This window comes from Eschrichtius robustus, chromosome 15, assembly GCF_028021215.1.
Source record: "Eschrichtius robustus isolate mEscRob2 chromosome 15, mEscRob2.pri, whole genome shotgun sequence".
Taxonomy (NCBI): domain Eukaryota; kingdom Metazoa; phylum Chordata; class Mammalia; order Artiodactyla; family Eschrichtiidae; genus Eschrichtius; species Eschrichtius robustus.
Window position 1 is genome coordinate 4,375,218 of NC_090838.1, and position 13,311 is coordinate 4,388,528.

The window sequence follows — 13,311 nt, forward strand, 5'->3', positions numbered from 1 at the left end:
TCAGCTGGGCCATGTTATCTCTGAAGGCTCTGTGAAGAACCTTTCCTTGCATCTTCTGGCTTCTGGTGGTTGTTGGCAGTCCTCAGCATTCTTTGGCTTCGATGCATCACTCCAATCTCTGCCTCTGTCTTCACATGAACTTCTCCCTTGTGTGTCTCTGACTGACTCTGTTTCTTCTCCTCTTATAGACTCCAGTCATTTTGATTTTAGGCTCACCCCATTCCAATATAACCTCATCTTATTTAACTATACCTGCGAAGACCATGTTTCCAAATAAAGTCTTATTCACAGATATCAGGGGTTAGGATATCAGCACATATTTTTTCAGGACATAGTTTAATGGACAACAGAAGCTCATGAAAACATTGAAAGGGATGGGTAATAAAGATCAAGGAAGCCGTTTCTAGTTTATGGAAACCAGAAATTGATGTTGATGACCTTAGCCACATGAAGCACCAAAGCAGTGAATTTCTGATGGATGTCCAGATGCTCGCATCTGCTGACAAAGTTTACATGTTTTTCTGTGACTTCCATGGTAGCAAGTGAGGCATTTATTTTTCTTACACCCAGATGGCTCACTTTTATGCATGGAATCTAAACCAGCAACCTTCTGGCAAGGTTTTCTGGGAAATATGGTTTCTAGGTGAGAAATGGACTATTGCCTGCCATGTCAGTAAACAAAGGATGTCACAGTCATCAGCGATTGCAGCCACCACGGATGGTGAGCTGGTGAGCCCTGAGGGAACTCAGGAAGGAAAAGAATACCTGCCATCTAGCAGCCATCTGACTGCAGCCACTCCCTACAGAGAGCCCTGAGGAAACTCAGGATGTGAAAACACAGGACACTGGCCCCAGATAGCTGAGCTGCATATCAAAGGAACGATTTCTGTGAGCCCAGACTCCTGCATCTTCCCATACACAGAAAAGTGCTAAATTCCTTAACTTGAGATACCTAGTTTTCTTTTATTAAAGGTAATCTTTTGTTCCTCCTATCTGCCTTTTTTTGCAAAACTCCTATATATCCTAGCTCCCCCCTCACCTCCTGGGAGCAGTTTTCTGAGAGTTACTTGAGATACTGCCTCCCGGGTTTGAAGTCCTAAAAGTTTCTGCCGAATAAAGCATAACTCTTAACTTTTAGGTTGTGAATATATTTTTTAGTCGATATAGGTTTCCAGTCTCTGTAGTAACAGAATGTTGGGATTGATGATGAGTATCAGTGGACAGTATTAAGTATAATTTTCAAAACTTGAATTTCTATTTACCAGGAGCAAACAGAAAAATCAGTTTAAAATTTTAAAATAACATTTATAATAACAATATATGTAAAAGCTAAAAATAATGTTTTTGAAAAATATATGTAATATACTTATGGAGAAAACATAAAAGTTTATTGAAATTAAATAAATTATTAAATTTAAAGAAGATAATTACAGTGCTTAGAAGACATGTTGATTCTTATTAATGTTTATGGAAGCAACGTTCCTAATAGAAACAAAAATAGAACACAAACTAAAGATCTAATAAGAGGAGAATTAATAAATTATGGTATATTTACTAATTTGAGTATTATACAATGGCAGAAATAATGAAACACAGTCACATGTAACAAAAATATTCAATCTTAGAAACCTATGTTGAGTTAAAAATATAAGTTGTGGGCTTCAAGATGGAGGAAGCGTAAGACGTGGAGATCACCTTCCTCCCCACAAATACATCAGAAATACATCTACATGTGGAACAACTCCTACAGAACACCTACTGAACGCTGGCAGAAGACCTCAGACCTCCCAAAAGGCAAGATACTCCCCACGTACCTGGGTAGGGCACAAGAAAAAAGAAAAAACAGAGACAAAAGAATAGGGATGGGACCTGCACCAGTGGGAGGGAGCTGTGAAGGAGGAGAGGTGTCCACACACTAGGAAGCCCCTTCATGGGTGGAGACTGCGGGTGGTGGAGGGGGGAGCTTCAGAGCCACGGAGGAGAACACAGCCACAGGGATGCGGAGGGCAAAGCGGAGAGATGCCCGCACAGAGGATCGGTGCCGACCAGCACTCACCAGCCCGAGAGGCTTGTCTGCTCAGCCGCCGGGGCAGGCGGGGCTGGGAGCTGAGGCTCGGGCTTCGGTCAGATCGCAGGGAGAGGACTGGGGTTGGCGGCGTGAACACAGCCTGAAGGGGGCTAGTGCGCCACAGCTAGCTGGGAGGGAGTCTGGGAAAAGGTCTGGAGCTGCCGAACAGGCAAGAGACTTTTTCTTCCCTCTTTGTTTCCTGGTGCGTGAGGAGAGGGGATTCAGAGTGCCGCCTAAACGAGCTCCAGAGATGGGCACGAGCTGCGGCCATCAGCGCGGACCCCAGAGATGGGCATGAGATGCTAAGGCTGCTGCTGCCGCCACCAAGAAGCCTGTGTGCAAGCACAGATCACCGTCCACACCGCCCCTCCCGGGAGCCTGTGCAGCCCACCACGGCCAGGCTCCCATGATCCAGGGACAACTTCCCCGGAGAACGCACGACGCGCCTCGTGCTGCTGCAACGTCACAACGCCTCTGACGCCGCAGGCTCGCCCCACCTCCTCCGTACCCCTCCGTCCCCCCGGCCTGAGTGAGCCAGAGCCCCCAAAGCAGCTGCTCCTTTAACCCCGTCCTGTGTGAGCGAAGAACAGACGCCCTCAGGCGACCTACGCGCAGAAGCGGGGCCAAACCCAAAGCTGAACCCCAGGAGCTGTGCGAACAAAGAAGAGAAAGGAAAATCTCTCCCAGCAGCCTCAGGAGCAGCAGATTAAATCTCCACAATCAACGTGATGTACCTGCATCTGTGGAATACCTGAATAGACAACGAATCATCCCATAATTGTGGAGGTGGACTTTGGGAGCAAAGATATGTTATTTTTTCCACTTTCTCTCTTTTTGTGAGTGTGTATGTGTATGCTTCTGTGTGTGATTTTGTCTGTATAGCTTTGCATTCACCATTTGTGCTAGGGTTCTGTCAGTCTGTTTTGTTTTTTTACTTCTTAAAATTTTTTCTTAATAATTATTTTTTATTTTAATAACTTTTTTTAAATTTTATTTTAATTTATTTTGTTTTATTTTATCTTCTTTCTTTCTTTCTTTTTTTTCTGCCTTTTATTCTGAGCTATGTGGAAGAAAGGTTCTTGGTGCTCCAGCTAGGCATCAGGGCTGTGCCTCTGAGGTGGGAGAGCCAAGTTCAGAACACCGGTCCACAAGAGATTTCCCAGCTCCAAGTAATATCAAACGGTGGAAATCTCCCAGAGATCTCCATCTCAACGCCAAGACCCAGCTTCACTCAACGACCAGCAAGCTACAGTGCAGAACACCCTATGCCAAACAACTAGCAAGACAGGAGCACAACCCCATCCATTAGCAGAGAGGCTGCCTAAAATCATAATAAGGCCACAGACACCCCACAACACACCACCAGACGTGGACCTGCCCACCAGAAAGACAAGATCCAGCCTCATCCACCAGAACACAGGCACTAGTCCCCCCCACCTAGGAAGCCTACACAAGCCACTGAACTAACAGCCACTGGGGACAGACACCAAAAACAACGGAAACTACGAACCTGCAGCCTGCGAAAAGGAGACCCCAAACACAGTAAGTTAAGCAAAATGAGAAGATAGAAAATCACACAGCAAATGAAGGAGCAAGGCAAACACCCACCAGACCTAACAAATGAAGAGGAAATAGGCAGTCTACCTGATAAAGAATTCAGAATAATGATAGTAAAGATGATCCAAAATCTTGGAAATAGAATGGAGAAAATAAAAGAAACGTTTAACAAGGACCTAGAACAACTAAAGAGCAAACAAACAGTGATGAACAACACAATAAATGAAATTAAAAATTCTCTAGATGGGATCAATAGCAGAATAGCTGAGACAGAAGAACGGAGAAGTGACCTGGAAGATAAAAGAGTGGAAATAACTACTGCAGAGCAGAATAAAGAAAAAATAATGAAAAGAATGAGGACAGTCTCAGAGACCTCTGGGACAACATTAAACACACAAAAATTTGAATTATAGGGGTCCCAGAAGAAGAAGAGAAAAAGAAAAGGACTGAGAAAATATTTGAAGGCAATAGAGTTGAAAACTTCCCTAATACGGGAAAGAAAATAGTCAATCAACTCTAGGAAGTGCAGAGAGTCCCATACAGGATAAATCCAAGGAGAAACATGCCAAGACACATATTAATCAAACTATCAAAAATTAAATACAAAGAAAAAATATTAAAAGCAGCAAGGGAAAAACAACAAATAACACACAGGGGAATCCCCATAAGGTTAACACCTGATATTTCAGCGGAAACTCTGCAAGCCAGAACGATGTGGCAGGACATATTTAAAGTGATGAAGGAGAAAAACTTACAACCAAGACTACTCTACCCAGCAAGAAAGTCATTCAGGTTTGATGGAGAAATTAAAACCTTTACAGACAAGCAAAAGCTAAGAGAATTCAGCACCACCAAACCAGCCTTACAACAGATGCTAAAGGAAGTTCTTTAGGCAGGAAACACAACAGAAGGAAAAGGCCTACAATAACAAACCCAAAACAATTAAGAAAATGCTAATAGGAACATACATATCAATAATTACCTTAAATGTAAATGGATTAAATGCTCCAACCAAAAGACATAGACTGGCTGAATGGATACAAAAACAAGACCCATATATATGCTGTCTACGAGAGGCCCACTTCAGACCTAGGGACATGTACAGACTGAAAGTGAGGAGTTGGAAAAAGATATTCCATGCAAATGGAAATCAAAAGAAAGCTGGAGTAGTAATTCTCATGTCAGACAAAATAGACTTTAAAATAAAGAGTACTACAAGAGAAAAAGAAGGACACTACATAATGTCAAGGGATTGATCCAAGACGAAGATATAACAAGTGTAAATATTTATGCACCCAACATAGGAGCACCTCAATACATAAGGCAAATACTAACAGCCATAAAAGGGGAAATTGACAGTAACACAATCATAGTAGGGGACTTTAACACCCCACTTTCACCAATGGACAGATCATCCAAAATGAAAATAAATAAGGAAACACAAGCTTTAAATGATACATTAAACAAGATGGACTTAATTGATATTTATAGGACATTCCACCCCAAAGCAACAGAATACACATTTTTCTCAAGTGCTCATGGAACATTCTCCAGGATAGATCATATCTTGGGTCACAAATCAAGCCTTGGTAAATTTAAGAAAATTGAAATCGTATCAAGTATCTTTTCCGACCACAACGCTATGAGACTAGATATCAATTACAGGAAAAGATCTGTAAAAAATACAAACACATGGAGGCTACACAATACACTACTTAATAACGAAGTGATCACTGAAGAAATCAAAGGGGAAATCAAAAAATACCTAGAAACAAATGACAATGGAGACACGATGACCCAAAACCTATGGGATGCAGCAAAAGCAGTTCTAAGAGGGAAGTTTACAGCAATACAATCCTACATCAAGAAACAAGAAACATCTCAAATAAACAACCTAACCTTACACCTAAATCAATTAGAGAAAGAAAAAAAAAAAAAAAAAACCCAAAGTTAACAGAAAGAAAGAAATCATAATGATCAGATCAGAAATAAATGAAAAAGAAATGAAGGAAACAATAGCAAAGATCAATAAAACTAAAAGATGGTTCTCTGAGAGCATAAACAAAATTGATAAACCATTAGCCAGACTCATCAAGAAAAAAAGGGAGAAGACTCAAATCAACAGAATTAGAAATGAAAAAAGAGAAATAACAACTGACACTGCAGAAATACAAAGGATCATGAGAGATTACTACAAGCAACTATATGGCAATAAAATTGCCAATCTGGAAGAAATGGACAAATTCTTTGAAAAACACAACCTTCTGAGACTGAACCAGGAAGAAACAGAAAATATAAAGAGACCAATCACAAGCACTGAAATTAAGACTGTGATTAAAAACCTTCCAACAAACAAAAGCCCAGGACCAGATGGCTTCACAGGCGAATTCTATCAAATATTTAGTGGTGAGCTGACACTTATTCTTGTCAAACTCTTCGAAAATATAGCAACAGGAGGAAAACTCCCAAACTCATTCTACGAGGCCACCATCACCATGATACAAAAACCAGACAAAGATGTCACAAAGAAACAAAACTACAGGCCAATATTACTGATGAACATAGTTGAAAAATCCTCAACAAAATACTAGCAAACAGAATCCAACTGCCATTAAAAGGATCATACACCATGATAAAGTGGGGTTTATCACAGGAATGCAAGGATTCTTCAGTATACTCAAATCACCCAACGTGATACACCATATTAACAAATTGAAGGAAAAAAACCATATGATCATCTCAAGAGATGAAGAAAAAGCTTCTGACAAAATTCAACACCCATTTATGATAAAAACCCTCCAGAAAGTAGGCATAGAGGGAACTTACCTTAACATAATAAAGGCCATATATGACAAACCCACAGCCAACATGGTTCTCAATGGTGAAAAACTGAAATCATTTCCTCTAAGATCAGGAGCAAGACAAGGTTGCCCATTCTCACCACTATTATTCAACATAGTTTTGGAACTTTTAGCCACACCAATCAGAAAAGAAAAAGGAATGCAAATCTCAAAAGAAGAAGTAAAGCTGTCACTGTTTGCAGATGACATGATACTATACATAGAGAATCCTAAAGATGCTACCAGAAAACTACTAGAGCTAATCAACGAATTTGGTAAAGTAGCAGGATACAAAATTAATGCACAGAAATCTCTTGCATTCCTATACACTAATGATTAAAAATCTGAAAGAGAAAGTAAGGAAACACTCCCATTTACCACTGCAACAAAAAGAATAAAATACCTAGGAATAAACCTACCTAAAGAGACAAAAGACCTGTATGCAGAAAACTACAAGACACTGATGAAATAAATTAAAGATGATACAAACAGATGGAGAAATATACCGTGTTCTTGGATTGGAAGAATCAACATTGTGAAAATGCCTATACTACCCAAAGCAATGTACAGATTCAATGCAATCCCTACCAAACTACCAATGGCAGTTTTCACAGAACTAGAACAAAAAATTGCACACTTTGTATGGAAACACAAAAGACCCCTAATAGCCAAAGCAATCCTGAGAAAGAAAAATGGAGCTCGAGGAATCAGGCTCCCTGACTTCAGACTATACTACAAAGCTACAGTAATCAAGACAGTATGGTAGTGGCACAAAAAAAGAAATATAGATAAATGGAACAGGATAGAAAGCCCAGAGATAAACCCATACACATATGGTCACCTTATTTTTGATAAAGGGGGTAGGAATACACAATGGAGAAAAAACAGCCTCTTCAATAAGTGATGCTGGGAAAACTGGACAGCTACCTGTAAAAGAATGAAATTAGAACACTTCCTAACACCACACACAAAAATAAACTCAAAAAGGATTAAAGACCTAAATGGAAGGCCAGACACTATAAAACTCTTAGAGGAAAACCTAGGCAGAACACTCTATGACATAAATCACAGTAAGATCCTTTTTGACCCACCTCCTAGAGAAATGGAAATAAAAACAAAAATAAACAAATAGGACCTAATGAAACTTAAAAGCTTTTGCACAGCAAAGGAAACCTTAAACAAGACGAAAAGACAACCCTCAGAATGGGAGAAAATACTTGCAAACTAAGCAACTGACAAATGATTAATCTCCAAAATATACAAGCAGCTCATGCAGTTCAATATCAAAAAAAACAAACAACCCAATCCAAAAATGGGTAGAAGACCTAAATAGACATTTCTCCAAAGAAGATATACAGGTTTCCAAGAAACACGTGAATGGATGCTCAACATCACTAATCATTAGAGAAATGCAAATTAAAACTACAGTGAGGTATCACCTCACACAAGTCAGAATGGCCATCATCAAAAAATCTACAAACAATAAATGCTGGAGAGGGTGTGGAGAAAAGTGAACCCACTTGCACTGTTGGTGGGAATGTAAATTGATAGAGCCACTATGGAAAACATTATGGAGATTCCTTAAAAAACTCAAAACAGAGCTACCATATGACCCAGCAATCCCACTACTGGGTATATACCCTGAGAAAACCATAATTCAAAAAGAGTCATGTACCACAATGTTCATTGCAGCTCTATTTGCAATAGCCAGGACATGGAAGCAACCTAAGTGTCCACTGACAGATGAATGGATAAAGAAGACGTGGCACATATATACAATGGAATATTACTCAGCCATAAAAATAAATGAAATTGAGTTATTTGTAGTGAGGTGAATAGACCTAGAGTCTGTCATACAGAATGAAGTAAGTCAGAAAGAGAAAAACAAATACCGTATGCTAACACATATATATGGAATCTAAGAAAGAAAAAAAAAGGTCGTGAAGAACATAGGGGCAGGGCGGGAATAAAGACACAGACCTACTAGAGAATGGACTTGAGGTTACAGGGAGGGGAAGGGTAAGCTGTGACAAAGTGAGAGATTGGCATGGACATATATACAGTACCAAACATAAAATAGATAGCTAGTGGGAAGCAGCCGCATAGCACAGGGAGATCAGCTCGGTGCTTTGTGACCACCTAGAGGGGTGGGATGGGGAGGGTGGGAGGGAGGGAGACACAAGAGGGAAGAGATATGGGAACATATGTATATGTATAACTGATTCACTTTGTTATAAAGCAGAAACTAACACACCATTGTAAAGCAATTATACTCCAATAAAGATGTTAAAAAAAAATATTTGAGTTGTGGAATAGTACATATAGTATGATACCATTTTTATAGCATTCAAAAACAAGTAAAAGAGAGCAAGATATTGTCTAATAAAATATGAATATATTGCAAAACTATTCTTAAATGACCAAGAGATGATTAAGGCACAATCGAGGCTGCTCATTATTTCCAGGAAAAGCAGAGGGGTGGGATCTGTGTGGCCTCTCAGTGCCCCTGGCTATATTCTAGTTAGATTGGTTGGTAAGATCAGGAGTGCTTATTTTATTAATGTGCTTTATCAATTATACATGCTACTTGAGGCCATCAACTATTAAATAGTATATATTTTCAGGAAATGAAAGAATAAATGAATGAGTGAATAAAAATGAAAGTTATCATATTTTCCTCCACATAACAATGGTCACAGTAAATACTCCACTTATGAGGCCATTTGTCTTGGAGCTTAGATTTTAGTTAAGAAAGTAAGAGATAGTATAAAATAAATAGGTTAAGTCTAGTTGAAAAGCCACACGAACAGGACAAACATCATAGGTTGATGCTAAAATAATGAAAAAGAAAGGAAAGGATGGGGTTGATGAATCATGCAATTTATCTGCTTATGTTTATCCTGCATAATTAAATACACGCTTGTTCTTAGAGGCAAGACCTTACCTCACTTACATAATCAGTAACATGAAGCAGAGCCAAAAAGTTTTTATTAAATGTGCAAATTGTAATAAAAGCTGTATCATAATTACTGTCTAAGTAAATGCTGAACAAATGTATTCAAATTAACAACAAATGTACTTGTTAGCACTACACTGATTCATGTGTTTCTTTATCTTATTAACACTTATTGGCCGTCACTGAACCAGGCACATGGTTAGAAATGAGGTCATGTAAGAAGAAACACAGTCTCAGTCTTTGCAAGTGTGTTAGACAAGAGAGAAGCCAGATAAATGTAAAGAACTGGTAATCTAGTGTGACATGTGCTAAAACAGGGGTATTACCTATAAAAGGCTGCAGGCTGCAGGATGGAACCACTCTCCAGTTCATAGGAAGGGTTATGAAAGCTCCAAAGGAAAGGTAATGTGGAAGCAATCCTGACACCACAGCAGGACTTTTTCAAGTAGAGAGAAGAGGAGAAAAGGCTGTGTGAAGTCAAATAAGTGCAAGTGGTCATGGCATATTTACCAACTTGTAAGAAATGTTAAATGTGTAGAAAAAATGAAGCAGATGAGGAAAGACCCCAGGATGATGTTTCAAAGGCAAAAAGGGTGAGCCAGATTGTGAGGCTCTTTATATTACTGATATCCGTGAGGGTTTATCAAGCCGAGTAATGAGAACTACCACTACATGCTGAGCAAAGAAACACCATGTTTACCCAGAAACATGACCACGCATAGTAGTAGCATAGACAATAGAGGGAAGAAACTAAGTCTGGGAAGCCATTGATTACACCCTTAAATGGGGATGATGATTTAACTATGAGAAATGAGCAGCAGGTGACAATCTGACAGAAGGAAACACACACAGTAGAATGTGGAAATAAGCTGGGGGTGAGGGAATGGGAAACATTGCACCGGACTTAGATGATGAACATCTAAGGAGTAATTGAAACTGCAAGATTCCTACTGTATCTCATAAAACGAGTTAACTGTCCTTCTTTACAGAAAATTTGGGAGGTTAACTCTGTGAGGGCATCAGGCACAGCTTATGGTAGCTACAGAACATGGAGAGCTTGATTAACAATCTACTTACTCTTGTCTCCTTTCCCCTCTTTGTTTGCAGAACACTGGTTGTAGATCTTATGCTCTCCATGAAGGAAAATTTAGGACTCCCCTCTCAAGAAACAGATGAGCCAAACTTCCCATGAACATAGAAAATATTAAGAATTAACACTAGTTTGTTTATCTTTCTTGCTTCTTAATGTAAAAGTTTATTGCTATGAACTTCCCTCTTAGAATGGCCTTTGCTGCATCCCATAAATTCTGGTATGTTGTATTTCCATTTACATTTGTCTAAAGAAACTTTTTTCTTGCCCCTATAATTTCTTCTTTGAGCCATTTGTTGTTCAGGAGAGTATTGTTTAATTTCCATGTATTCATCAATTTTCCAGTTTTCCACTTATTATCGATTTCTAGTTTCATGCCTTTGTGGTCAGAGAAGATATTCACTTTGTTGTACAGCAGAAACTAACACAACATTGTAAAGCAATTATACTCCAATAAAGATATTTAATTTTTTTTTTAATTAAAGAAAAAGAATAAATAGACATTTAAGAAAAATTAAATCTCAAAAGAATTGGAAAAAAAGGCAAGGTATAGTGAGGAGAAGAACCTAAAAATATACACATATTCTTAGAGATGTGAAAGTAGATACTGTATCTATGAAAAAAACTGAAAGCTTTTTTCACCTAGGATAATAAAAAATAATCTCTCAAATATTAAAATTAGATGGTAAAATAAAAAATTCATTGAAAAGATTGGAAGATATAATTGATAATATTTCCTAGAAAGCATGTAATATAAAAAATAGGGGAAAAAAACAGTACAATTGAAACATCAATCCAAAGTGTTCAAAGAATAGAAAACTCCAGAAAAAAAGAAAGATAACATAAAAATAAAGGAGAAGAAATAAAAGAAAAATGGCATAAGAAATTTCCTTGGAACTGAAGAACATCACTTGTCAGATCAATGATTCTTCTTTATTTTCCAGCACAGTTGGAGGAGAAGGACCACACACCAAGGAAGATACATCATCATAAATTTCAAAACACTGGGGGAAAAATAAAGTCCTAAAGTCTTCCAGACAGAAAAGGAAAATGGGACAAACAGAGGTTGTAGACAAGAATGGCTCCCACTTCCACCACAGCCAGCCTGAAACTGAGGCATTGCGTTCAAAAGTTATGAGAAATAATTTGTACACAATATTTTTGTACCCAGCCAGAATGTTAATTAAGCATAGAGATTATAATAGTTTTTTTCAGATTCGTAGCCTCTCAAGAATTTTAAGTATCATGCTGAAAGAAGATATACGCCACCGAAATGAGAAAATAAACTCAGAAGGACATGAAATATAAAAAAAGTATAGATACAACCCAGAAAAAGAAGATGGAAACCGTAGAATGAGCGTGAAGGGAAACCTTTACCCAACAGCTGCACAGCAGACCTACAGGTGACCCATTTTTAAGGCTAAAATGAGATTTATGGCTCATGTGGATACATTTAAACATATTAGAAGGAGATTTACATTCTAACATTGAATTTATGGGTTAAATAATTAAAATTTTTAAAATTAAATAATGGCTGACCTCCCAACAAAAACAAACAACAAAAAAACTAAACAAAAAGCTAAGTAAATAAATAAGATGATTATTGACCTCCAGGAAAGCAAAATACATTGTACAAAAAAGGAAATAATGTTTTAGTATACTGGATATCTAGTTAAAATAGCATAAACATTACTGATTTAACAAAAAATACATGGTGTATTAGGTTAAGGAAAGGGTAAGTGGGGAGAAGATAAAAACCCCTCATGTGTAGGAAGTCAACTAATAAAAGTTGAAATTTGATTCTACCCTGAAACAAGTGTGTCCAGAGCTTGGACAGCATCTTATTTGTGCATTACAAACCTGCAGAACCTCTGTGATTATGTGCATGTGTGAGAAGAATTGTTATAAACCCAGAAGACCTCTGCCAAGGTTATAAATTTGAGAATTTTCAAGATACTAGGAAATATTGGTGAAATAACCAGGAAGAGGGACCTCCCTGGTGGTCCAGTGGTTAAGATTAGAGGGGGTGCAGTTTCCCTGGTTAGGGAACTAAGATTCCGCCTGCTGCGCGGTGCGGCCAAAAAATTAAAAAAAATATAAAAAATAAATAAAAATAGTCTCCATAACCAATATTTTAAAAAAAGAAATAAGCAGGAAGATTGCAAGAGTAGGAGAGCACTATGATTAAAGACAGAACCAGATGTAATGGGCTAAATGGTGCCCCCTCCCCCAAGTTATGTGCACGTCCTAATCCCTAGAACCTATGGATGTGACTTTGATCACAAAAGATGTGATTAAGTTTAGGAACTTGAGAGGAGGAGCATATACTGGGTCATCTGGGTGGTCCTCCTGCAATCACGCCTTTCCTTATAAGAAAGAGGTCTAGAGAGTTTTGAATCAGACACACAGAGAAGGCTATGAAAAGACAGAGCAGAGGGAGAGATGCCACCACAAGCCAAGGAAAGCTGTTTGCCACCAGAAGCTGGAGGAGGCAGAGAACAAATTCTTCTGTAGATCCTCCAGAGGGAGAGTGGCCCAGCCAATACCTTGGACTTTTGGTCTCCAAAACTCTGAGATAATAAATTTCTCTTCTTTTTAATCTTCCAAATTTGTGAAAATTTGTTATAGAACCCACAGGAAACTAATCCACTAGGGGGCACTCCTATTTTAAAGGACAGGACAAGTGATGACAAGACAGGCATGGAAAAAGGGTTTTGAATGAAGGCTCTTAGGGTGTCATGGACGACCTTCATAAAACAGAGGCATTGGAATGGTGAGGACACCGGAAAGGCAGGAGTGG